The sequence below is a fragment of the Haemaphysalis longicornis genome, unplaced genomic scaffold (genome assembly GCF_048455015.1).
Source record: "Haemaphysalis longicornis isolate Haplotype H1 unplaced genomic scaffold, Haemaphysalis longicornis Haplotype H1 scaffold_8, whole genome shotgun sequence".
Classification (NCBI taxonomy): domain Eukaryota; kingdom Metazoa; phylum Arthropoda; class Arachnida; order Ixodida; family Ixodidae; genus Haemaphysalis; species Haemaphysalis longicornis.
The window spans coordinates 67,932,224-67,957,894 of NW_027526445.1; the positions used below are offsets into that span (position 1 = coordinate 67,932,224).

The window sequence follows — 25,671 nt, forward strand, 5'->3', positions numbered from 1 at the left end:
GGACAGGCAAAGTATTTCAACTGATATCAATGCTCAGTGTCACGCTCGTCAGTCTGAACAAAAAAAAATCAGAACGATAATCAACCTGTGCTTCCCCCGCTCAAGCGCTACTACTCACACACTGAAGTCAAACGACTGCCAAATTCTTTTTTTCTATAATGGAGGGTATGTCATTTACAGAAAAAGCATGCTGTGTGCGCTGCTTCAGATTGGGGAAAAAAAAACTTCCACTTCCTTCAAAGAAATTAGATTTACTACTCCTGCGATACGCCTTTTTGCAGGGGTGTACAAATATCAAATTTTGTACCGCAAATCACACACGAATAGAAAGTGACTGCAGATGGAATAAAATATGTTCGACTGAATATCATTGATTTAGCGTGTTTATAGCTTTGAAAGCAGAGCTCAAAGAGAGAGAAAAGATAAATTGGTTAATCACAACCTGACATGTAGAGTTTGTGCACTGATTTAGAAATGGTACAAAAAAAAAAAGGTGAATAAGAGACTGGAGCAGTGAAAAAGTTTGGCACACATTTTCTTGGAGACATGTGGGTTCTTCAACGTGCTCTGAATAGAAGTATATTTGACGGGCTGCAGCCCCTCCAGTCATTGAAATAAGGCCCTTGCTATGCATGCCTACTAGGACCAGTATGCTACCGAGGCATAGCTAACAAGTAATAACTCAATTTCTAGTTCATGCCATCCCATTGGCCGGACACTTCTTTCCGGCTTATTAACTTTGCACAGGTAACATTCCACTTCAGTTACTGTACAGCAGAGTTACCACTCTGGCTTTGCTCAAGGTGTTGCTTGCATTAGGCTTTCTTGCAAGGCTTAGTCGTCGTGCAGAAAAGCCGACCCAAACAGGCGTTCGTTGTGGTGAAGCTTGAAGGATTGCATGTTGTATGGCAGAGCAAACTTTTATAGCTCTGTTCGTAAATTTTGAATATCTGGAACAGTAAAATTGCACTTCGGGTAGAAGAAGCGTACAGCATAAATCTGCCATTTGCTCTCTATAGTAGCAAAACAGCGTTAACTGAGGTATACATGCGTGGCACCTGTGATATCCATCCGGACGTCACATTTGCAAGCTGGCTTTCCTGACTAAATGTGGCCCTGCCTGAGGCATAATCAAAATAGGAAAAACACAGCATAATTTACGCTAGGTCACTCACTTTAGAGGTGCTGTTAGAAGTTTCTAGGCTATTGCGTTCATGTGTTCCAGGGTATAGCATTTTCTCACTACTTACATTTTGAAAGCTCGGTCCATATAAGTTTGGATAACACATTTGCCTTAATCGTGGGTCTCTATTTTCCGATCTTCTGAAAAACGTCTTCAGGATCTGCCATGTGTTCTATAGCTTGATACAACTTAAGGAACTGTGCGTTCTGTAGGGAACCTTAGCAGGTTATTGATGCAAGCAAAAATTACCAAAAGCACTTTTTGTTCCGTTTTAAATTACGTTTCTGCTAATAAGAAATAGATCCAGTTTAAATTAAAACCATTATGTACTACCCACTGTAACGGCCCAGCGGCTAGGATGTTTCACTGACAGGATCGAAGATGTGGGTTCAATCCCAGCCATGGCAGCCATGTTTCTGGTAGAGGCGAAAAAGAAAACCAATGTGTAGAGATTTTGCTGCACATTTCAAGGTCCCCAAGTAGTCAAAATTGATCCATAGCCCCCAATATGGCGTGCTTCGAGGTGCATGTGCAGCTTCGGCACACAAGTTGAACAAAGCCTCTCCCCCCTCCCACACACACAAAAAGGGTACAAGTTTCAGCTGTTGGGGTTGCTCAATTACATAGACCAATATAGGACCTTTACTTTCAGATTTTATATTATTACGACTCAAAAATTTAGTGCTGCTTTGACAGGCCAGTGTTATTTTATTGCAGCCTTTCAGAATTTGGGGTATTGTTTTCAACAGTGAGCAAACCATGGTGTACACCAGATATTGCCTTTTCAGACAAAAATAGCAGACAGGTAGGCAACGCTCTTTGTAGCAGTGCAAAGTTGTGCCACCTCTGTAAACATTTCGGTCGAGTTGTTGTCCCAGTCATGTTACGAATGGGAGCTCCTTCAATTTGTAATACTTCCATGGAGGCCTTTCCGGCCAGCTAGTGTACACAGACCAACAGACAGTTCTTCAGTGAAAATTTTCTGTATGCACTTAGTGAAAAATAAAGTAGGTTTGATGACTTGCTTTGCTGCCATATTTTCATTTTAATCTGTTAGGAAGGACCTGGCAATGAAGGTTACTCGTAGGACTGACACTTGGACAAGTAGATACAAACTATATTGAAAAGGTGCAACACAAGAAAAGCAATCGCACTTGTAAATAAATTTTATTTACACAAATGCACTGTACACGCCATTTGAGTGGTTACAATGAGGTGTACAAAACAAAACTATAGGCACCCGAAAGAATAGCAATGGCCATGAGAGGTAAACACGTACCCATTCAAAATTATATCCTGGCATGCTGCAACTGCACTTCAACAACAATACACATATAATCCATGTGGATTATGTGTATAGTCAGGTGAAAAGGATGAATGAAAGGATCTTTCCTTCTGCGCTGTTTTTTTTACTGCGCTGCGGCTAAAACCAGGCTGGCTTCATAGATAGCGACCTTCCCATGGCAGCCGGCGACAATGAGGGCCAGCGTGCTGAAAATTGCTGGGTAGGGACGGCGCACTCCATCAGGTGGTGCTAAATAATCTCCAACCTCACCAGCTTCACTTTGCTCACAGAGTGACTGTTGGCACGAAATGCAGTGGCTGTACCAATAACAACCGACCGTTCTAGTTAGTATGTATATCACCAGTCAGCACCTAGAATACAATGGCTCGTCCAGACCTGACTCTCACCAATGGAAAAGTCAACGTATACAACTAAACCACACGGGTACCACACTTTCTGGCTCGACTACCATTATTAATTTTTGAGCATTCCCATCCATTCAAACATCCATAACCTTTACTAACCTTGGCTCTACATGGAGAAGCTTTCTTTTGGCGTGACGGTCATTTGCGCATGTGCGAAATTTGACAGGAAACGCTTGAGTTTGTGCAAAGCATTTCCAAATTGGCCATTTAAAGCAGGGAAATGCCGTGATTCTTGCGCGGGAGCATAACATTTTCCAGCTGCAGGAGCACTAGTTGATCCAAACTTCTTCAGGGGCTGCGGCTCTTTCACATAAACTGTGCCACTCGTGTAGCACTGTCCTCAAGGTGGCTCGCCAGCCCTACAAATGGCAAAGTTGGGTATACGAGAGTTGGCCCTGGTCAGGGCCAGCGATGAGAACCGTACACATAGTTATCTTCGTGATATCTTTTTGAGCCACGCCCGTATACCAAAGCGATAAGAACCAAACAAAAAGAAAATGCTTTTGCCATGCCGCTGCTGGCCTTGCTCAGCTGTATGCAACAGTAAACCATCGGGTTGACTCAAAGTGCAACACAAGAAAATTGCACAGGATCTCATCATGTTCAAACAGGATGAGAGCGCGACAGCGTCTTTTATGGCTCGGTTTATTGTCGAGCGTTCCGCCAATGCCGCCTATAGCCTACAATCCTGACAGTGCACTTGGTGCAGCCACTCGTTACAGAATCACTATCCATGCTGCTGCGGCACTGCCTCGACTGAAGCAGAGGGCCAACAAAGACTGCGGTAGCAATTTATTTGAATGCATATTTATTTTTGTGTTGCACGTTTTACGGAGCGTGTTGGAAGGAAATCAGAATTGAGCACGCTCCAAATGTTTCTTTTTCTGCAGCAGTATATGCAACAGTGCACACCAAGTGCTTCTTGTTTATTTCTTTCTGGTCCACGCCATGGAATTCCATGGATGTGTGCACCATTCTGTGACGTGGAATGTTAGGAATGCATTAGGAAATTGTCAGCTGTTGTGGACGCTTTTTGCAGACAATATCCGAATGTGCATTCTGTGGACACCGACCGGGTGCAAGCGTTTTGCAACATAGCAAGTAATATTTTCGCATTTAGAAAGCGATTCACTGAAGCACACTGTCTCGAGCCCACAGGTGTACTTGGCGCAGTGTCAATGAGCTACAATAAGTGCAACAAACTGAGGAGGAGGCGAAATACCATTGACAACAGGCCGGACAAATAGCTCACAATGCTTCAATGGGGATCACAAGCAGCACAAGCTGGTGCACTGGCATAGGAAAGAACTAAAAAAGGCCAAACAAGGAGAAAAAAAAAAACATCTGGCATCAGCGAGCATGGGAGGTCACTGTATATAAAGTCGGTCGGAGCAAAACTGTTTTTCATAAACCCCCTCTCAATTTTTTTAAAACTCATTCCTCACTCCGCCGCTGTCATTAAAACAGTTGCACGAGGTGTGCATTTCTAGAGCAGCCGTTTTTCTTATGAAGGCAAACAAAATTGCCTTCGTGCGCAAAGTCTTAGACAACATTAATGCACCAACTGGTTTAATTAGCCGATAGTCTGCAACTACGGTATGCATTACAGCTCAAGTATGGCTTCCGTGCATTAACCTACAAATTTTAACTGCTGTACGGAAAAGAAAGCAAGCTTCATTAAATATATGTGCTGACAGCAATGTAAACTTAAAATTCCTTATAACAGAGCTAGAAATTCTTTCAGAGCTAAAATGATAAGATGCAGTGCTGAATGATGCAAGGCACCACAAAGTACTGTCATATGTAGACGCAAAGAAAAAAGTTTAGCAGTGTCAGTAACTCTTCGTAAAACTTTTTTTTGTGCCCTTTGGCAGGGCATGAGCAACAAAATGTCACTGAATTGCTCCACAACAATCGCTTTCTTTTTGTTGCTCTGCAAGTGCCATGGCTCCAGTCCACCGCTCAAACAGATGAGACACTCTACCCCGCTGACCACGAACAGAAGTTCTTGGCTCGCTCCAGGGACACAACACCAGTGGTACCAATCTGCACCAAGTTTGTTGCTACTTGGCTTGTGGCTCCCTGCTGGCAAAAGAAAAAAAAATGTGCAGTGAGAGTTAGACAAGGGATTGCAGGGGGAAAAAAATCAATTTCTTCTTTTAAAGGATTGCAGGACACACTGCGATTTCACGTATGCATTAGCAAACACACATGCACTCCTTAATGGAGGCTTCATGTCAATGAGGCATGGGTGACATAACATTGCCCCTTTGGAAGGGAGGTGTGTTCTCTTCATCTTGCTGGATGGCATGGCCAGCATGACAAGGATGGCAAGACCCGAGGGAAGGAATGATGATGTGGAACAGAAACAGCGGCATTCTACTTATTCGTAACTGTCACACATAAGAAGCTGCACCACTTCATGACTCTTACATTAGTGAGGTCCACATCTTCTTGTAAGCACAGTCGTGATCCCGCCCATTGTTCCCCACCCTCTCCTTAGCGGGGTGCGGCTCCTCCCCCGAGTCAGTGGCGGCTTTGACGGTGTGTAGTGATGCAAGTAGTACGGATAAATTTTAGCCCAAGCTTGGTAGGTGCCCTACCTTATCGAATCGCATCTGTTATTTTGTCAAACTGTGGAGTCAATGGGCATGGAACAAAAAAGTGACGTGCAAGACAGAAAAAAAGAGAGTAACAATGTTAGACCACACAGAAAACACAGTGCAGTAGAAACAAAGGACAAGGTGAGGCTGGGGCAAGAGCTAACTTTTGACAAATGCTTTATTGCAGGACCTGCGCTTATAAAAACATCTGGCTCATCATAGGAGAGAAAGAAAGGAAAACATCAAAACGAACAACGAAAGATGAGACAAAAACCACCACGCGCCGCCTACGCCAAGAAATAAATCTCTAGCTTTCATAAAGCCATAGATGGTCTATTGATGCGTTGATCACCGGAACATGCCATCTCAGCTGCCTCCGCAAGTTCTTTCGTCAGTCTAGACTGGTGGTAATGCAAAGCAATCATCTCGTCGTGCAGGGGATAACACGGGTATCCCGATACGCACTTTTTACAATGGGCAGCCCGCTGGCCGTCAGTGGCAACGCTGCTTACTTTATTCTTGTACTCTTAAATGGACATCTGCTTATTTGGCCAGTATAGTCGCTGCCACATGAGAGTGACATTTTGTAGACAGCACGATGCCCACAGCGTACCAGCTTAGAGCAGACCGGTTTTTGCACACACGTTAGGCAGGTTAACCTGCACAAGCCCAAAAGCCTGTTCGGGGCTGTGAACAAGACATTGATCCCACTAACAGCCACCTGGCTGCCCATTGTAAAATGTGTGTATCGGGAAACCTTTGTTATCCCATGTATGACCAGACAATTGTTTTGCATTACCACTGCTCTGGGCTGACGAGAAACTTGTGGAAGCAAGTGAGATAGCATGTTCTGGTGATCAGTGTGTCCGTAGACTGTCTGTGGCTTTATCAAAGCCAGAGCTTGATTTCCTGGTGTAGGCGGCATGTGGCGGGTTTCGTCTCATCTTTTGTTGTTTATTTATTTTTTATTTTCTGTTCTTACGAGACAGATGTCTTTATATGTGCTGGCCCTGCAATAAAGCATTTGTTGAAACCTTGCACTTGTCCCGTCCTCGACTTATTCTGTTTTTACTGCGCTATGTTTCTCGTGAGAGTATGAACCAACACGCCCAAACATTTTCCCTTCTGTTAGACCGCATCCAGGGCACAACAAAAGTTCACAGAGCGAAAGAATGTTAAGTGAGCAAACGAGCTTTTCTAGGCAATGCCCAGGGGCGTCGGGTATGGTAGGTACAGCAGTTGCTGCAAGAACCAATGGAGAGTGCAGTAACTGCACAGAGACGGCAGTAAGAGGAGGAGGCTAGGGTATATATAGTCAGGATCCAGCTTACATGGCCTTATCATCTGGTGGTAGGGCAGTGTATCGCCTTTATCACCTTCCAATAGTTTCAGGGAGAGAGGCCATGTAATTCAGCTGATATTAGTGCTCATTATCACGCTTTTAGAACTTCGCAGAGTAAACAATCCCAAGGTCATCATGAAGTGTTGAACCCAGAATAGTGGCTCAACTAGTTGCACAAAACAAGATAAGTAACAGTAACTAAGCAGTGCTTAGCATGCTACACATGCCCTAAGCAGTGCCTAGTGACTGTTCGAGCGCTACCACATCGATTCACATTAGGTAAACACATTTTTCTCATCCGGCATGCATTGCATTGTGTAAGCATATATGCTGGTGCATGTATATATGTGTGCCAGCATATGTTGTATACATATGCACTAGTGGCATAGGCAAGATACATAAACTTGTGTATAGCTTCCTAAGCAATGCATTTTGGCCTTGGCAACTACAACACCACCTGAAGGTAAGACTAGCCAGATGAAATTGTGGTGGAGGAACTCCTGACGTTTGTACTGTGGATACAGGAAAATTTTGATATAGTCAGGTACACATCACATTTTCTGATAAAATGTGGCACTCCCCAGCATTCAGCTGAGCGACAGTGGAGTGCTGGTACTGGATGAATTGCATGGACATTGGAACGTAAAGAAACCCTGCAGTGTATGAGTATAGCATTCCAGGTTACTCCATGTGAAGTAATACGTGATAGCTTAAGCAAAAAGCACCATATTCGTTTGGTCGTGGAAGTCAACCAATGTGTAAGCAAGGTGCTCACTGCATGTTCCAAAACATGCAAACGTCTATTGCAATCTCGTCCTGTCTATTATGTTCGGCTATTATGCACGCTTTCAGTGTTTAATGAACTTCTTATTTTCGCTACACACGCCCATTGAACGTCCGCACTAGTGTCCACAACCAGCTGCGCCACCGATGCAGTGAGCAATTTTTGCGAGTGTCGCGGTGTCGCCCTCGCCTTACCGCGGTCCGATAGGATCATACGTTAACACTAATTTACTCGTAAATTTTAACCCCATAAAAATCAGATTTAATCAAATTTAAATGTTTATAGCATAATATTCGATCACTGACTGATTCGCACAATCGTTACTCGCAAGACATCCAATCGTCATCGCATCGTCACTGCAAGTTCTTGATCCGAATATCGGCACATCGTAACGGTCATTCTACGTAGTTTTTAACGAAATCGATGCCACAAGGCAAGTTACACTGACTGCAAATCATGCCTGAACATCCAAGGAGTACTATAAAAACAACGACGCAACCGCAAACAGTAGGGCTCTTTGATCTCCAGTCTCGGACTCGCCGCGGACTCCCCGAGAAGCAGTCCGGCATTCTATTTTCCCATGTATCCCTATGACTTCGGGGAATCCTCGGACTACCCGCGGACTACCCACGGTGAGTCCGAGACTGTAAATCGAAGAGCCCCAATGAAGCAACCAAGTTACAGCCACGGGACGTGCGACAACGCCGGTAAGCAGTTCGGCCTCTTCCACTGGCTACACAGGTTAACTGTACATAACCGCTAGGCTCCGAAGCTTTTCCGGCTTCGGGTGCGTCACGTAATCTTAAAAACAGCGTAATATAGACCGTAACTAATGAATAAGCGGTATTTCCGTTCGATAACTCAATTGCCGTAAGCATACACGGGCGCCGCCATCTTGAATGTTTGTTTACATCAATGTTACCAGACCAGCATCGACATTTCGCTAAATTTAGCGGCCACTTACAACTATTGCGATCTGAGTACTTGTTAAAGAAAGCAAATATGAAATGGTAATAGAGAAAGCCAAAATAGCATGTCATTAATCCACAAAAACGCGAAATCCGCTGTAGCAAATCATGGTGCATGAATGTGCTTGTAGCAGAAGCAACAGCATGGTAGATTACGGCAAATTTTAAATGCATACAAGCAGATTTGTATACAGTGTTCGACCTAATCTCTTGTTAAGTATTGGTGACAACATATTGTTATTTAGGTACGCTGTCTTTCGGTGGGTAAGCGCGCTTTTTTCCGTCATGCCGCTGCTGCTGACTGTGTGGCTTGCTGCTAGTTTTCTTTCAAGAAAGCCCCGCATTTATACGTTCCTTTCTGTGTGACCAGCCATTGGTAACAGACACGTTTTCACTGTCTTTTTCATGTGGTGCAAACTATGTTCCATCAGGTGTATGTGACACCTGAGGTAAGCTTCCACAAATTTCTGCATTCTCCAAACGGGTGAAATAGAACAAGCTATGAATCTGACAAAAAAAAAACAAGAAAAGCGGCGGGCAACCAAGAATAGCTTGTTTTTTTTTTTCTTTTGGTTCAGAAACAGCGATTTCTTGTGTATGGTTGGAGCATTGTTGGAAAAATACACTGGCACACTGGAGTCCAGCCTGATGATACCTTTGCCCTTTGTGCACATAAAGCTGAAGTATCATTCGAAAACTCAGAATGCAAAATAAATGTGCTGAATACTGTCGGCAGACCAAGTGTGTTTTGTTCTTCAATTGCAGTGAGCTGTTTACGGTGTGTGATTTTGAGATTATTGGTAGCAGCATATCTGCATTGGGTGCGCTAAAAGTAAACATGATACAAAACTAAGATACTGCAAACTTTTCTGAACACTGCACTAGGAATAATCATCAAAGAAAAAAAGACGGCTCAAGAATACGATACTCCCTAATGCAAAATTGGAGCGCAGTGCGAACTGCAGTCTTCTCGGTGACAGCGTGTAGCTGCTGTGTCTCAGGAAGTGATCGTGTCATCAGTGAACACACGACGCAGACGCTACTCACTCTGGCGTTTTCTCAACGCCTCGGTGCCACTGAGCATGTCTCGCGTGGCCTCTGCGTACTGCCCTCCCTTTCACACTTTCATTTTACTTTCCTCCTCCGCCTTCCTGCTTGCTCTATCTCATTTATCTCCAGTGCCCTCTTCTTCGTTCGGTTACAACAAAGCCGACGGCCACACGAAACCACAGGAGTCAAGCGGGCACTTAAAGCCAACTGCATTCAAAATTTCGATCTCTTGAAAACACCATTTTCGTATAGTCTGCTGAAAAAGAAAGCGAGATGCAAAATACAACGGCTGAAATACGCGTGTGGATGCCGCAAGCGGTCAGCAAAAACCGGCGATTTTGAAACCAAAATCGAGGAGAGCGCGGCCATTAAAATGACATTGCAGCCATCCAGCGAGCGGCCGGACGGTGTACGGGGCAGCAAACGGGTGAAGTATTCGCAGCAGAGCTTGACCGGTTCTCTAGCTGCATGGCTGGCCAGAGGAAGAAGCCACCGTCAGCTGGAGCGTCACATGCGTGTCATGGCTGTTTACGCAATCTGCCGGCAGGTGCAGCGTGGTCTACGGTGGAGCTTTTTTAAACGCTTCTGACTGATTAACGAGGCAGTTCACGGGGCTACCACTCGTGTCTCAGCTGATGTGGGGGTACTTACTAGACATTAAAATAAATTTGGTCGAGGTGAAATTTGAGTGCAGTTGGTCACTTAAGAGGTGCGCTCTAAAAAAGAAATGGCAAGCAGATTGCCTTAGCAAGCTGCGTTGCAAAGAAATTATTTCTGTAGCTGAACAGTTCTGAAATTTGGTTGGTTCTGAAGTTTGTTCAATCTATCCCAGTCAGGAAGAGTATCATATACAGCTGTATAACTCCAGCCCTTTTTTCATTTTTAAAAAGTGTTTTTCCCTGTTTTTCCTTACATTTCTTTTTTGCTGCTGCAGCAGCGCTGGGAGCATGAGCATGCAAGACAGGATGAAAAAAGTGGTATGGTCACGACACCTTTCACCTGCATTACAAATTTCCTGATCCACTTTACTCGAAGTAGTAGAATAATTAAGTGAAGCATCAGTTTTACAGTTAAAAAATGGGTACAAGAAGTAAGTCCACCACGGGTATAAACATTTAAAAAAATGAGATGTCTATTGATATGTTGTATTAGCTGGCGCAGAATCTAGCAGTACACCCGATGTCGAACCACATTCCATACCGAGACACGGTGCTACTAACTATAATACCTTCGACAAACACCACGTAAACTGATAGGTTTGCCTGGTGCACTGTCGAGGCACGAGTCATGAGGTCCCCAGACAGCTCCGATGAAAACCACGCAATCTGATGGCTTCAGCTGGGAGGCTATGGATCCCTGCAGTGTTGTGGAGCCACCAAGGAATTGCTTTCGTTTTGTATGTTATTTCTCCTTGTAAGCCTTGCTCCATGTGTACCCAGGGAATATAGTGGCTCTTCACTGCTTATAACACTAAATATTTATCCTCATGGAGCAGATAAAGTTTGCAGCTCATTAATACAGAAATAAAAGTTGACTCTGCCACATGACATGCAAACTTCCAAGCTTCACTGCATGGCATTTTCTTTAGTGCTAGCTTTTTTGGCACGACGCTGAAGCCATGCAAGAAAGCCTACCACAAAAGCTTTGCACAAGAGTGGAACTCTGGCAGCCAATGTTGGCTGAGGTGCAATGCTACCTGGGCAAAATTTATAAACAGGAAAGAAGTTTCCCATCAATATGGTGGTATGAGTGAGAAATCAAGGTTTATTACTTGCTGGAAATGCTTGCATTAAAGTAAAGGTCATACCAACCACTAACGTACCTAACCTCTTTTCAATGCCTGGAGCAAGCCATTCAAATGCAGGCGACTCTTGATCATCACCTAATTGAAATTTTCGGGTAATTGGAAGCAATGCTCTGGTCCCACCAGTGTTACATTCAATTCAGTAGAAGAAATTGCTAGGTAATTTAAAGCTGAAACCCAATTTTTCAATTAATTGAAAGTTATTTGGATTTGATAAAATTGGAAACTTTAAAGGAGTACTGACACGAAATTTCAAAGCTGAGATAACTATGTAAAACGCTTCCTTTTTATCAGGAGATATCTCCCAGCAAGTTTCAACAGCAACCGTTCAGCGAAACATATTTAAAATCCATTTTAATCTTCGCCCGCACGAGAAAGCCCAGAGCGGGCCGACGTGACATCATCTGCTACGTGCCCCAAACTGCCGACGTCGGGGCTCCCGTGACGAAGCCGACGCGCTGGCTGTGGTTGGCGCGCGCTGCTCGGGCGTGTGTACACGTCATGGTTCTGGGACTGACGTCATGCTGCCCGGGTCTGTGGGGACGGCGAAGACCTCGGCCGGTCTGGGCGCGCGCGTGCGCTCGCTCGCGCGCGCTTCCAGAGAGGCAGCGATACGGCAAGAATGGTGACGCCATGTGATACATGCTGTCATGGCGGCCGCTCGGCGTTTTTTTGTCGAAACCGAAACTGGCACGAATAAACGACGCCGTAAATGAATGTTTACGCTGCGCTCGACCGTCTAATCTGTCATTCTATGATTAGTGGGCTGGTAGGCACGCATAGCAGCGAAAAAAACGTAACATACAAATTTCGTGTCAGTACTCCTTTAAAGCGTCAAAACACCGCCGTGTCCTGCAATGTTGGCACCATCACAACCGAGGCAGCGCATAGCTGATAAAGCAGCTGGTCACTTGAGACTTGTGCCAGTGTAAGCATCTCTCTTTTGAGGCCCTCAACCTTCTTTGTTGCGCACAGCTCCATGCAACAGTTTGCGTGGTGAAAGCTTCAGGCTTCGATTTTCACCACAAGTCTGAACTATCACGGCAAGCTGTGTCACATTCGAATAGGCAACAAAACAAAACCAAGAAGATAAGATTGTTGCGGACCAATAGCAATGCGCTATTGTGCCTTCTGTTTTTTTGTTGCGGACTTTGTACTAATGGTAGCCAACTGTATAATTTCTCTGGTCACAACATGTTGAGGAAACCGCATTTTCCACGGCAGGGTGTGCCAAATTTCATTCGGCTGCCTTGCCATACTGTCTTAATCTTTTAAGGGGCAACCACACGCAGCGACAGCGAGAAGTGACGTGAAAACTGTAACTCAATGGGTACACCAAACAGATAGCACGAGTGACAGCAACAAGTGAAAAAAATGATCAAACTGCCGCCAATGCCCTGCGTTGTCGTCGTTCGTCGCTGCTGCTCACTTGTGGGCTGCTTCTGTCCAGCAAAAAGCAAGCGGCGGCGTCAGCCCATCGCCTTCTGCTGTCGACTCCCTTAGCAACCTGGTTATAAACATTTTCGCTTGTCACCGTCATCTACACTACCAGTTTGCTGTACCCATTGAGTTACGTTTTGCCGTCACTGCATGTGGTTGCCGTTTACTTGCCATTTTTTGTACCATTTTCCTAACGATACATAAATATTCTAATGCCTCAGGTCCTGAAGACTGCCTAAGTTATCTTTTTTGTCACTTTGTTTTAAAAACTCTATAAACAATGAAAAAAAATATCTGTATTCGAATATATTTGATTCATTCAATCCAGTCAGTTTTTGCTATTTGTATTTTATGAACAGTTCGAAATTTCTTGTTTCTAGTTAATATGTTATGCAAGATTAAATGAATGAACAAGCTGACCAATTGTTCAAACTTTCTAGGGAATGTGAGAGAAGTTGAAAAAACAAATGTACACAGAGAATGAAATTTCACTGGTAATAATCATGTGTAGAAACCAGGGTTGGAGCAAAAAAAAAAAAAAAGCCAAAAGCAGATATCTAACGCGCAGTAAATGCTCACAACGAAGTAACTTGTGATGCTTCCATGTGAAGGAAGAGAAAGAGCAGGCTCAGAAGAGGTTGGCACTGGACAACTTCTTCTGAGCCTGCTCTTTCTCCTCCTTCACATGGAAGCATCACAAGTTTCTCCGTTGTGGGCATCAATTTCCTGACTACCTATGATTTTGTACCCCTTCTCTCTCTTCTACCGTCTTATCTTTTCTTCATATGCTGCATGGCCAAAATGTGAAGTAAAAAAAAAAGAGGTTAGCAGAGAGTAGTACATCAAAATTCTAGTTGAAAGCTGTAGGGTAAAGCGAACAGCAATAGGGATCCTGCGGTTATTGCCATTTTAACCTCTCGTCACGGCAAACAAAAAGTCAGAAAAATCAGATGGTGAATGGCTTCAGCATATTAAGTTTCAGATGTCGTTATACAGTGCCACAATAGGGTGGACGGCAGCGCCACTGACGTGTCTGAATGATTGGACAACCTAAAAAATCAGACTGTGACTGTGTACAGGTGCCGTCATAAGTAATTGGAGCACAGGAGCTGTGGCCGAACTGTATCGGAGCGCCGTGTAGCTGCACCGGCGGTAAATGAAAGGACGAAAACACGCATGCGTGCCTGCCGACGGCGATGGCCCATCTATACCTCTCAAACCCCTTTTTAAATTTGGCTTCGAGCATTGCTCGCAGCACAGTGCCGCTCTCGGCGACGGCGCTGATAGCAGAGACGATTCTGGCAGCGTCTCTGGCGCACTTCCAGCTGCCGGAGAAGCGGCGTGCTGTCACGGGAATCTGTAGCGAGTTTTTCGTTCAAATATTTTTACGTGTGTATGCTATCAGCGCCATCGCCGAGACCAGTATGCTGCGAACAATGCTTGAAGCCAGGCTAAAAAAAGTGGTTTGAGAAGTACAGATGGGCTATCGCCGTCGGCAGGCGCGCATGCGTGTTCTCGTGCTTTCATTTACCGCCGGTGCAGCTACACGGCGCTCCGATACAATTCGGCCGCAGCTCCCGTGCTCCACTTATGACGGCACCTGTACGTAAAGATCGAAGTGAAACATTGCTTTCAGGATTAATTTTTCATCAAAGAATTTGGCATGACCTACTCATTCGAAAGCACCTTTTGTCGCATGAAAGCTTGCTCACACCTATGACAATGCCACCAAGGAACGAGAGGCCTGAAGAAGACACCACTCAGTGGAGGGGTGTGAGAGAAGAAAACCCAGGGGCAACAAATGGATATGGACAAAGCAAGATAGCAGCAATCGGAAATGCAGCATACAGGCCTTAGTTCTTGTTCTACAGTGTACAGGACGATGACTATAGCATGAGCATTGCGAGAAAAATTCTCATCTAGTGATGTGAGACCGGCCAAGAAGTGCCCCGTGTTAGCGAAAAGTAGCGATTGCTACCTATTCTTCGATTACCTACGAGACTCCTGGAATTTTGAAACCACACTTGCATTGCCTGAGAAAATTTCTGCTGAAGTGCAATTACGTTAGTAAATTACAATCTTTAGCAATTCAATAACCTATAAAACGACCATGCTCAGCAACCCTTGCAGTGCGAATATAGCAATTGAAAAAGAGAAGCAGCTGCATTACGTACACTCAACACCAACTGTCGGGAATCAAACGTGAGTGTGTTAAGTGGGCCCACCACATGCTACACAGTATTTGTTCATTGAAAGCATCAAATATCTCTATTGCGCTTTCCCTCCAACAGAATAAGTCATGACATGCATTCCGTGAAATAAATTCCATCTTCCAACTCCTGCATACAAACGCCGAAAATTATCCATTCTGTTTAAAAAAAAAATTAGAACAGAAATTGCAGACAGGTGCAAATTGTATCGACAAACACACACACGCGCCACAAATATATGTGGCTCCGCAACAGAAATATACTTGCACTGCACTGTCTACGAAAAACAGGATCGGGAGCGCAGATTCGGCGAAACACTTACATCCGCAATGAGAACAGTGGCACCCTGTATGCCAAGGCTTGGACAAGCAGTCTCTTGAGGTAGGTCTGGCTCTTAACGGAGCAGGTCACCGATCAGCGACTCGTACACATGCTGGGACTGTGGTGGAAATTTATCAGCCCCTGTAACGAAAGCGCAGTGAGCGGCGTCTCGATGACACATGATACGAAATAAATATCTCCGAAACATTGCTTGCTTTACATTTGTGCGTGCAATCTAAAACCCCTGTTCTGCTTACTACGGCTGTTAACGTAGTAAGCCTCCATGTAAAAACTGTCACTAGTGGTAAGCATAGTGACACCACAGAAGATTCTAGCCAACAGTTACGCATATGAGCCTGTAAGTTAAAAAAGAAAACATTACGACACCAGCGTGTGTTTCGAATGTGCTTTCGCAAGAACTGGCACGTAGCTTATCCACTTTGAAATTAGCCTACACTTCTACCACGAACACTAAAGGCAACATCACCTTGTGTGTTTTCTTCTCCGTGTGAAAAGGGCGATGTGACAAGTCTAAACACTTACCTCCTCACGACCTTGTTGCTACCACCGACGTTGACGGCCACGAAACCGAGCTAGCGAAGTCTCCGACTTTGCGCCGTCGAAGCTGAGGCGCAGACTGACGTGAGGCTCGGTAGGACCCTAGGAACTTCAGTTGGAGTAAAAGCTGCGATTCCAAACCACGAAGGCGCACAGGCCGTCCGGCCGCTAAGTCGAAACGGTGCCGGAGAAGCAGGGAGAAGCACGGCCCGCGCGGACGGACAAGGAAGAAATGCGCTGAATGCGCAAAACAATGTTGTCAGCACGGCCAAAGGCCCTCGATTTTTCAAACCAAAGTTGGAGACGTTTTGGGGCAAAAACGACAGCGTTGCCAGCATAGTTTGGTGTGTTTAGGCCGATTTGGCGGCGGTCGCGGGCGGGTTTTAGTCGGATGCATTTGAAACTGCAGTGCACGAGGCCCATTGGCTAGTCGCTGAGACCACTTCCGGGAGGCGAGCGACTGTTTCTGGCGACCCAGAACCGAGCGATTCGATGAGCGACTTGGTGCGCGGCGAAAAGTAGTTCGTCGCTAGTCGCGTCGCGCCCCAAGTCGCTCGCAAAATCGCTCCATGTGGTTGGGGCTTAAGAGCCTTAAGAGCTGAAAATATTGTTCGAACGGCGCGTGCGATTAGGGGGCGTACAAGGGGCTCGTACTGTCGCTCATCCCTCTTGCTGAAAGTTCCTTTTCATAGAGTTTCATACAAACTAGTTTCGCTTAGTGCGAGCTTTGACACAAATTCCGAGCTCATTACTAAATACCCATCTCCATTGCCTATAATTGCCCCTACTTTAAGTACATTTTTAATTGCGACATGTCATCAAAACTTTTAAAGAAGCAAGTGACGTCAATAACATTTTTTAACTAAGAATTACAGTGTCGCGGCATATCTAGGCTAAAAATTGAGCTGCGCAAGTGTATTTGCTTGCTTTTGATAACAATTGAGGACTAATACGTTTTTGCTGAAATTACCCGCCATGGGTGCAAGTGTACCACTTATTCAGTCTTGCTTCACCCTTCACCTTTCATCTCTCCTTTAAATCTGTGTCATGTGATGTCCGCCGGCGAGCGCGGGTTCGGTTGGCGCTTCCTTTGTTTCTGTGGTAGAAAGAATTGCCATACTTGTTTTCATGCTTTGTCAGACGTGTCAGCCTTCCGCTTTTTGCCAAAAATGTGTGCAATGCTTATTTTCAAGCCTGCGTCATTTCTGCGAACTGCGCACTGCGTGCGAAGAGGACAGCAACGTACTGCGCAGCGGCCGTCGAGACACGTGCTTTCGGCGCAACGTCGTTCACGGGTGACAACACGTGTAAGTAATATTACTACATGTCCCTTGTCATGCGAGTATTTACAACTCTGCATTTTACAAAACCTAACGACTTTCTACATACTTTTTTTTACGCCCTGACCAGAAGTCCTATAGCCCCTGCGCAGCCGGTTTCATAATTTGACAGCTCCCGCTCACGTGTTCATGACTTACTAAAAAACATGGAAGGTCTCTTCTATTTGGCTTGCACTGGCTGCGCTAGTTCCGAAAAGGGCCGCAGCAGTGCTGGCCTGTGCCGCGAGCGTGCAACGGCTGTTCAGCCGGTGCAGGTGCAGCCGCAACACTAGCGCAGAACTGATATTCGCAGGAGGACGCACGGCCCACTTTACAAGAAACTGTTGAATTTCATTTCCGAAACTGGACTGCATAGTTTCCTGTAGTGCGCCCGCATCACATTGTGTTTTTTTTTACGCTTTCCTTCTGTGTCTGACCCAGTCATGGGCACGTTACCAGCAAGAAGTACCAGTGTTAGTTAGCAAAGCCAAAAAATTAACTCTGTTACAGTTACACTTGCAGAATTTTTAAAAGTAATTGTTATAGTTAGTTACTGTAGAAAAGTAACATCGTTACTTTTCCGTTACTGTTTAAATCTAAGGAATGTATTGCAAAAGAAATGATGGAGTTTATTTAGTACAGTCGAGCACGGATATATCGAACTCCAAGGGGATCATGAAAGAATTCGATATATCGATAATTCGATATATAAAATAGGCCTATCTGAAGATTATCTGACAACTCCGCACATCACTGAGAGTTTTCTGAAGTCGTGGAAAACGGTAATTTACCGCTTTGACCGTCAAAGCACGGAAAATTCGAACCGCAGCATGATGACCACCGCACTTTATTATCATTGAAATGTCTTTGAGCTTTGCTTGTTTTTTCTTCTGCGTCGTAGAGTTCGCCAAATTGTCTTCAAGATTACAAACACGCACAAATGAGAAAATCAACGCTGTACACTGTGCCACAACAGAGGCGAATAACGCTGACGTAACCTCGGCTGCAGTAGGCGGTTGGGAACGTTGTCAGGCACTGAGTGCCGTTATCTTCAGTATCCGAACCGAACACCTCCCCCATCTGGAGGCGTGCAACGAAGTCGCTTTGCACCCGAAACGCTCCGGAATAGCCGGGGTGGGTTGTGCTACATTCGCCTTTACGTCAACGTTGATGGGTGCATCGCCCTCAAAACTACTGCGAGAAATTCCGAACGCCTTTTCAACCATCTTTTCAGCAGCCTGCACCCGATGAATTTCCGCCTTCGTTGCTCCGAAATGAATGCCTTGTACAAAACAAACATACAACGCCGCATCGGTCCACCTGCACGAGCCACCAAACAGCTCAATCACAGAAAAAGAGTGCCTACGGTCAATTTCTTTTGCTCCTTTATGTCCTTTCGCCCCAACCACTACCCGCGTTCTAGCTATCATGGAGCTGCCCCTGGTGCTAGCGTGAAAACAGCTGTTGAAGGCCATCGAAGCGACATAATGCCGCGGACGCCGCCTCTGTCTCACCAAGCCAGGCAGCGCCTGCGATGAGTCAACATTATCATCAACTCCACCCCATCAGAGGACGCAAACTTTCAGGGGAACCTTCGGCGTGGAATTCGATATATCGAATTTGCCCGTGATCAGGAGTTCGATACACGCGCACAACAGCCCTATACTTTTGCATGGGATTTTCAAGGGGATTTTTGCACTGTTCGATATAAACAATAATTCGATATATCCGTGTTCGATATATCCGTGTTCAACTGTATTAACGTAGTAAGGAGTGTGGGTAGTCAAAAGTGCACCTGCCAAACCCCCAAATGAAGGGAACCTAAAAGGGGCGCACCCAAGCCCAACACCAAAAATCGTTCTGCACGCCTCATTTTGTTGCGTCAACATCTTTTGCTTGTGTATGTTACCCTTGGTGTCGGGGAATGTTTTTGCAAAACTCACTCTAACTTGGGATGAGTTATTTCTCAAAGTTTTTGCTCGCTCAAGATGCAGGAATAGTTTTAAACATCCCCTCTAAGACTCGCCTCCAACCTCTGTCTTCTGCAGGAAAGAAAATCCATCCTCGTAGCGACCTTCTCTCCTAAACTGCAAAAGTGAAAGGTGGAGAGATAAAAGTCGGAAAAAGGAGCAAGCGCAATCTGTGCATCGGCCTTTCATGTGTGTGCCTAATTTATAGTCTGAAACCACCAGAAAGCGGAAGTTTTACATTGCTAGAGCCCAACAACTGAACGCATCAGTAACACTACTCAATTTCTCTTCTTCCTTCACGTGGTGGGCCAGAGTCCTGGACAGCTGTACCTTTGCGGTGGGTTCGAGAACTGGTTCCACGCAGAACTTGGGTCCACGTTGCAGAAGCTTCCTGTGTCGGTCAGGCAGTTCCAGATCCCCCAGGACCAGGACCGTGCCTTTTTTTCCCTTGTGTCTCCTTTTCTTCGGTAGGTTCGGGCGCGGCTGGTTCCACAGGGTTTCAGTAGTGCTCTGCGACAATCTTGTCCACTCTTGGAAGCTGTGATAGCCATTCCCACCTTCATGGTAGCAGGCAGCTAGCAGGCAGTCCTTGAAAAGACGAACTTGGTGGCCCCACTCTGAAGTTAATTTTTGGCTAATTCGTCTGCTGCTCCCACGCGTGGGAGCGAACAACCCGCACAAGGCCTGAACTTCAGGGTGGCACAACGGCACTTTCTTACTAACCTTCTTACTTTCTAACGAAAAATGCACTGCTATTAGGTGCTGGCCTACGAGAATATCTGAATTTTGACTGCCACATATTTGAAGCACTCAAAGTAGGAGGAAAAGATGTGTAAGGTTCAGCATTCCGCGAGGCATTTGAAAGTGCTTGGAACTAGAAATCTGAGCGACAATGCCAGCGCCCCTGTACAGTTTATTTGCAGCTACTGCGTTCACACAGTGCGGCGGGCAATTATGGCGTCCTGCATGCAATTTCGCACACAAAGGATAACATCTTGGGGTGCAGATGTTATCTGTTAACTAGCGCAACTCGCCACCTTGCTAAAGGATATCAAACCGGAGTGTTCTGCTTTTGCTGGCCAAGTCCTTGAGTGCAGTGTACTGTGCAATGGAGAACTTCGTCCTCCAGGCACTCCACAGTCCTGCCTCATCGTTGGCCAGTGCATCCGCAGAAGTGTGCGGTTGCGCTCGAGGGGGCAAATTCTCACGGCCCGCTGCTGCGAACTGCAGCGGGACGTGCTGCCAGTCTGCAAAAGTACACACCAGCATGTTTAAAGTCGGCTGAGCCTTAAAGGAGCCATGAAGACAAAATACAAGTTGGGTTTATTAGAAAGGCTGCTTAGTCCCGATAACAATAATACCAATATCGTTGCAATTTTCGAACAAATAACGGAGATATTAAAGAAAACGTGTGAAGCAGTCGCGACCCCCTAGCCAATTTCCCACAACTTTTCCATGACGTCACAGAACCTTGTTTGTGCGATTGGCGGCCGCCGAACTGACCTGTCGCGACGACACATGACTGGACGTCTGTAATGGGGCCTCTAGTTCTATTTGACCACATCACTTGAATGCTAACGTGCAGTTAACGCACTGAAAATTATGTTTTGTTGGCCCGCATGACGTCATTCTTGCTCATAACACATCACTGTGGTGCAAAATTTTGAAGTTTTTAAATACTTCTAGCTTTTTTTTCATTAAAAAACATCTTTTGTGGCTCTAATGGAGCTGAGGGAGATAATGAATCCTAGTTCTTTCAAATTAAACGAAGTTGTATTTTTATTTCATGGCTCCTGTAAATTAACCACAAACCGCGACCCAAAGCAACGTGACGAGGCCGACATGGCTACAACCACAAATGAAACCACTCTTGAGCGCTACACCGTGCAACAACACTTACCGGACGTCTCGTACAGGTAGCTGCCACTACCGTCTTGCATGGGTGGCCCGTCCGGGTTGTGAAGGAGGTAATCCTCTTCTTTCACGCCTTCAATAACCGCACAGTATCGTCTGCTCAGCGTTTGGCGGCGCACGCCATGCTGCACTTTTCTGGCACACCATTTTCAGTGAGATCACGGCGACCGAGAACTAGTGCCAAGGTGGCCCTGCACTGTACTATCGAGATAAATTGAAGCACGAACAACGAAGCGCGTGGCTTTCAGTACATGCCGCGCATCCTGGCGGCGGGCCGCGTATGCGCACGGCGGACAAGTGACGAGTTTGTGTGCAACAATGATATAGAAACACAGTCGTTCGGTGTGTGAGCATTTTGGTATATCTTCCCGCCGTGTTCAGCGCCTGCTCACGCAAGCGTTGTCTAACTTTATTGCTGCGATGAGTGAAAATGGCGCACACAACTATGTATCGTTTTTTTTTTTTTTTTTTTCGTGCTGAGCGCCCAAGGGACGATGGAAAGACAGTGGTGTTCCCATATCAAGGTTGGTCACGAACGCTCATAACTTGTTCCTAGTGTGCATATTCGGCTCTTCACCAGGATGCGGGGCATGTACTGAAAAAACCATGCGCTCCATTGTTCGTATTTCAACTTATCACGATAGCAGCTGCACCTTGACAAAACAAGTAAGGAAGTGCAGATGGTGCGCACGGCAATGGAAAAACGAGGACGTTGACGCTGCACCCCTGAAACTGGTGCAGCCAGTGCAGCCAAATCGAAGAGACCTGTAGGGCTTGTTGGTTGTTCGTGGTTCGTTGCAAAAGTTAAACAGCGGCCCATGCTTGGTCTAGAGTCGAATGAAGCCCTTGAGTTATTTAACGAAATCTGTGCCGCGCTGCAACTTACAAATTGTTTTGCGAGTGGCTGTCTACGTTCAGCTGATTGAAAAAGCGTTTGAGCGTAATTGAAATGTGTGGCCGCTGTTTCAAGATGTGGTGTTTCAATTAGACTTTGCGTGTAACTAATGCCGACTTAGCCCTTTACTGTACTTATGTCCAGCGTTGGGGGACGGCCTTTGTCTAGGCAGACTATGCTTAACGTAGATCGAAGTTATGCTAAAAAGGCAACGCTACTGTTGCTTTCTTTGAACTAGAGCAGGCCGCGAAAACTACAGGTGTCTGTCTTGCTGGCGTCTCGGCAGACGAAGCAGTAATCTTAGGCGCAACTTATGTATAACCTTGGTAGTGGTTATACTTAAGTCGACCCAGCCGTGGTTAGTTGTGAGCATTGAATGTTTACCTGTAGTCGCTCCAATGCATTCAATGTGGTGTTTTCTTTTTCCGGCAGTCCCTGTAAATTTCACTTGTGTATTTGGCCGAGACTGCCCAGCCCTGCATAGAAGCCTCTTTGGGTGAACAGGCTGGGTGTTCAAGTGTGAAAGACCTTGGATAGATCATTTTATTATTATCAATGTATGTCAATAGTCCTCCGTTGTTTGCACATTCCCATTAACTTCCGCATATTGTAATGAGAGTGTTTCAAATATATTGGCGTTTTTAATGGCTCTAATGTCGTTTGGGATGACCTACTTGTGGGACAACAGAGTTTCAGTGCCAAGTTTTGCCGGCACACAACTCGCCAGTAGTTCACCGACATTGCTCAGATGACACTTGTAGACGGTGGCAAATGCATTGTTTGTTGCGCAGCCCAAAAGGTTATCCACTGCACAGCTCGACTACACTGGGTGAGGGACTCAAAGTCTGTTTGCAGGTAGGCATCAGCTATATTTGCTGCTGAAAAATATGGAATGCACATGAGTGTGGGGGCTTTATTTTTTGCCTTTGTTATTACTCTGTCGGTGCCATGCACAGTTGGGTTGTTAGCGAAAAATGAATAGGGCAACTCAAAAACTGCTCTTCCCTGATCGAGTACGTTCTAACCTCATTTGTGGGAGCCAGCTAAAAATCACACTTCAAGCTCCTGCTTCAGCTAGGAGAGGGAAAAAAATAACTTCTATTGCGAGGAATGTTAAGGATGGTGCATCTCGAAAGCGACACTGGGGGTTAGGTGTAGTCAGCTGTCATTGCCAGCTTAAGGCAGGACAAGTGCTCTCTGCTTGTCACATTCTGTCCCCCTAAGACGTGCTTAGTGTAACTTCTGGCTCATTTTAATCGTGTGACATCATGCCCTTTGATGTGCTCTGCAAAGTTCATTTCCCTCCAAAGAGTTCTACAGGAGCATCGCTTTCAGCTGAATGCTTTAATTATGACTGGGTTGACTTCAAATATTGCACTGTTAGCATGAATAATGTAACTACTGTGACTGCATTGTTGCTTCACAAATAGAAGTTCATTCAGTTCAGATGTCGTGCGAGTCTTGATGCATTGTTATTTTGGTGCTGCTTCCAGTATCTTTTCATATGGATTTGGGGGTGCTCACCTTTAAAGGTAACTGAATACGTGTTTACTAGGAAATTGCAGGGCTGCTAGTGAAAGTATGTTTGTTATAACCTGTGAAGCTTCAGTGCAGTGAGGTTGATGGGGAAGATGCAAAAGCTTATGGTTGGGTGCTACTTGGCGTGTGCCATGTCGGGTGGAATGGCCTCGCAAGTTAGCAAGGAGGAAGATTATTTCTGTCGGAGGATCTAAGCTGTATAACGGTTGCCATTGGAGGCAAAGGACGACGAAGATTGTGGCACGAAGGCTGCCCAGAGCAAGTGAGCTGGAATGAGGGCTGAGCAAGGCAGCCACAATGGCAGGGCGGTGGCAGCTTACCGATTGGCCGCTCTGTCCACTGGCCACTCGCATGCTGCACCACCAGCAATGTTTGAGGGCTCTTCTTGGCGCTGTCAAGCACTTGGGTGTGAGGCTCCCGTTTCTGTGTACAGGTTCCTCCGATGTTCCTGATGTTGCGTGGTCTGGCTGAAGGTGTACGAGATTGCCTCCTTACCCCCCCCCCTGATCATGGACTCAGCCTGGCATCCCACATCTATTGAGCAGCCCTTCAATGGCCCAGTCTACTGCGTGTTCTTCTGCGACAACGGCGACATCTGCCACCTCAACAGAATGTGAGATTATTCCTTTGTTTGTACACTTGGCGAGCCCAAGCAGACCTTACTGGCTCGCAGACCTTTAGCAGACTGTCTGTTTATGCACTTAGCATTTCCCCTTAGTCAACCCCAGATTAGCCCTGCTTTATTACAGAGGAGGTGTCACAGCCGCCATCTTGAAAGTACTAGTTACATTCTGCTGCCAGGCTATGCCACTGATTCGCTACTGACAAAGCAACCGAAATTGTTTTTCAGCGAGAAATGTGTTCTTTCCCCTCCACCTGCGCTGTCTAAGGGTGGTTCTTTTTTTTTTTTTTTTTTTTTTTTTTTTTTTTGCTGACTGAACCCAGGCGATTGGTTCAATTGGTATCAATTTGTTCAATTGGTACCAATACAGTGAATATTGAAGCCAATTTTCGAAAAATTTTGTCTGACGTTTTTGAGACCCAATTGGCCACTGATTAGTTCGACATAATCTGTAAGTGGCTTATTAACAAACTGATCTACTCCAAGGTAACATATCGGCTTGTTACGAAGCTTAGGTTTGATTTAATGCTGGGGCAAATGTTGTGGAGTACACAGCGTGCTGTTATAAACAATGTCATTTGATTGACAGTTTTCAACTCCACATTTCTGAATGGCCAAAACCTCTGTTTCAGTATGTCATTACCATTCTCAACCCCACTTGTGGTACACTCTAAGAAAAAAGGGAGTAGTGCTTCCTCCTTTTAGGCAGGAAAAGCAATGTATCATATGTTGGTCCCTTTGGGGTCGAAATTTCCTCCCACAGCGAGGGGAGAGACTTTGCTACCTTTGCGGGGGAGGAAAACCACCGCCGTCAGGGAGAGAGCTCTTTCCCTCAAAACAAATATGACGGTCGACAGACGGGACGTGAGCGGGGCATTGTGAGCAGCGAAGCATTTCGTCGTTCTAAATGTGCAGCACGTCAAACGCCTATATCACATCTTCGGATCGCATTTAAAACCTCGATTCATCAGCACCGCAACAGCATCTTGAGAGGGAGTTTGAGCGCGAGTGTGTATGGCGTACCGCGCCGATTGCTCTCAACTTGAGCTGTGCTTGACCGACCCCATTTGCATGCTTGGGGAATATTGAAGGTTTTCAAAACAGCGATCATTTTTGACGCATGCGAGCTTTATTAAAAGGTGTGACTTGCTGTAAGCGACGACGAATGGCTGGTGCACCTTAACTGCTCGCACAGAAGGAAGGATTTGAGCGGACACTCGTCCACACTGCACAGAACTTCACTCGCGCGAGTCCACTCGGCGGCATGGTTAACGTTGGGCATGGCTGCACCGCACTTGCTACGCACAAGAGTAGCCATCAGCCAGCCAGCCAGCAAAGTGATCTCTCCTAAATTCTCCAAAACAACCAACCTAACCCAGACGCACCAGACAAGCGGCAGTACGGATGAAAAAAAAAAAAAAACGATACTCCAGTGGCTT

General features: G+C 45.7%; 2 long non-coding RNA genes across 4 annotated transcripts in view; one reads left to right on the forward strand and one right to left on the reverse strand.

Annotated features, from left to right (window-relative positions):
• Positions 1–2,331: 2,331 nt before the first annotated feature.
• LOC144148662 (uncharacterized) lies at positions 2,332–16,201 on the reverse strand. Of its 2 annotated transcripts, none has more exons than XR_013318018.1 (3): positions 15,959–16,201; positions 15,417–15,556; positions 2,332–4,975 (listed from the first exon to the last, which is right to left on the reverse strand). It is a non-coding gene; the product is annotated as an uncharacterized LOC144148662 (long non-coding RNA). The 2 variants fall into 2 exon arrangements; XR_013318017.1 differs by having other exon boundaries at positions 2,332–4,978.
• Positions 16,202–17,033: 832 nt separating this feature from the next.
• LOC144149166 (uncharacterized) overlaps positions 17,034–25,671 on the forward strand; it is a 153,364-nt gene continuing 144,726 nt past the window's right edge. The window contains exons 1-2 of one of the 2 annotated variants that reach the window (XR_013318213.1): positions 17,034–17,280; positions 24,044–24,223. This is a non-coding gene — a long non-coding RNA (uncharacterized LOC144149166). Of the gene's footprint in view, positions 17,281–22,712; positions 22,927–24,043; positions 24,224–25,671 lie in introns of those variants that run through there. The other variant, XR_013318214.1, reaches the window with a different exon arrangement.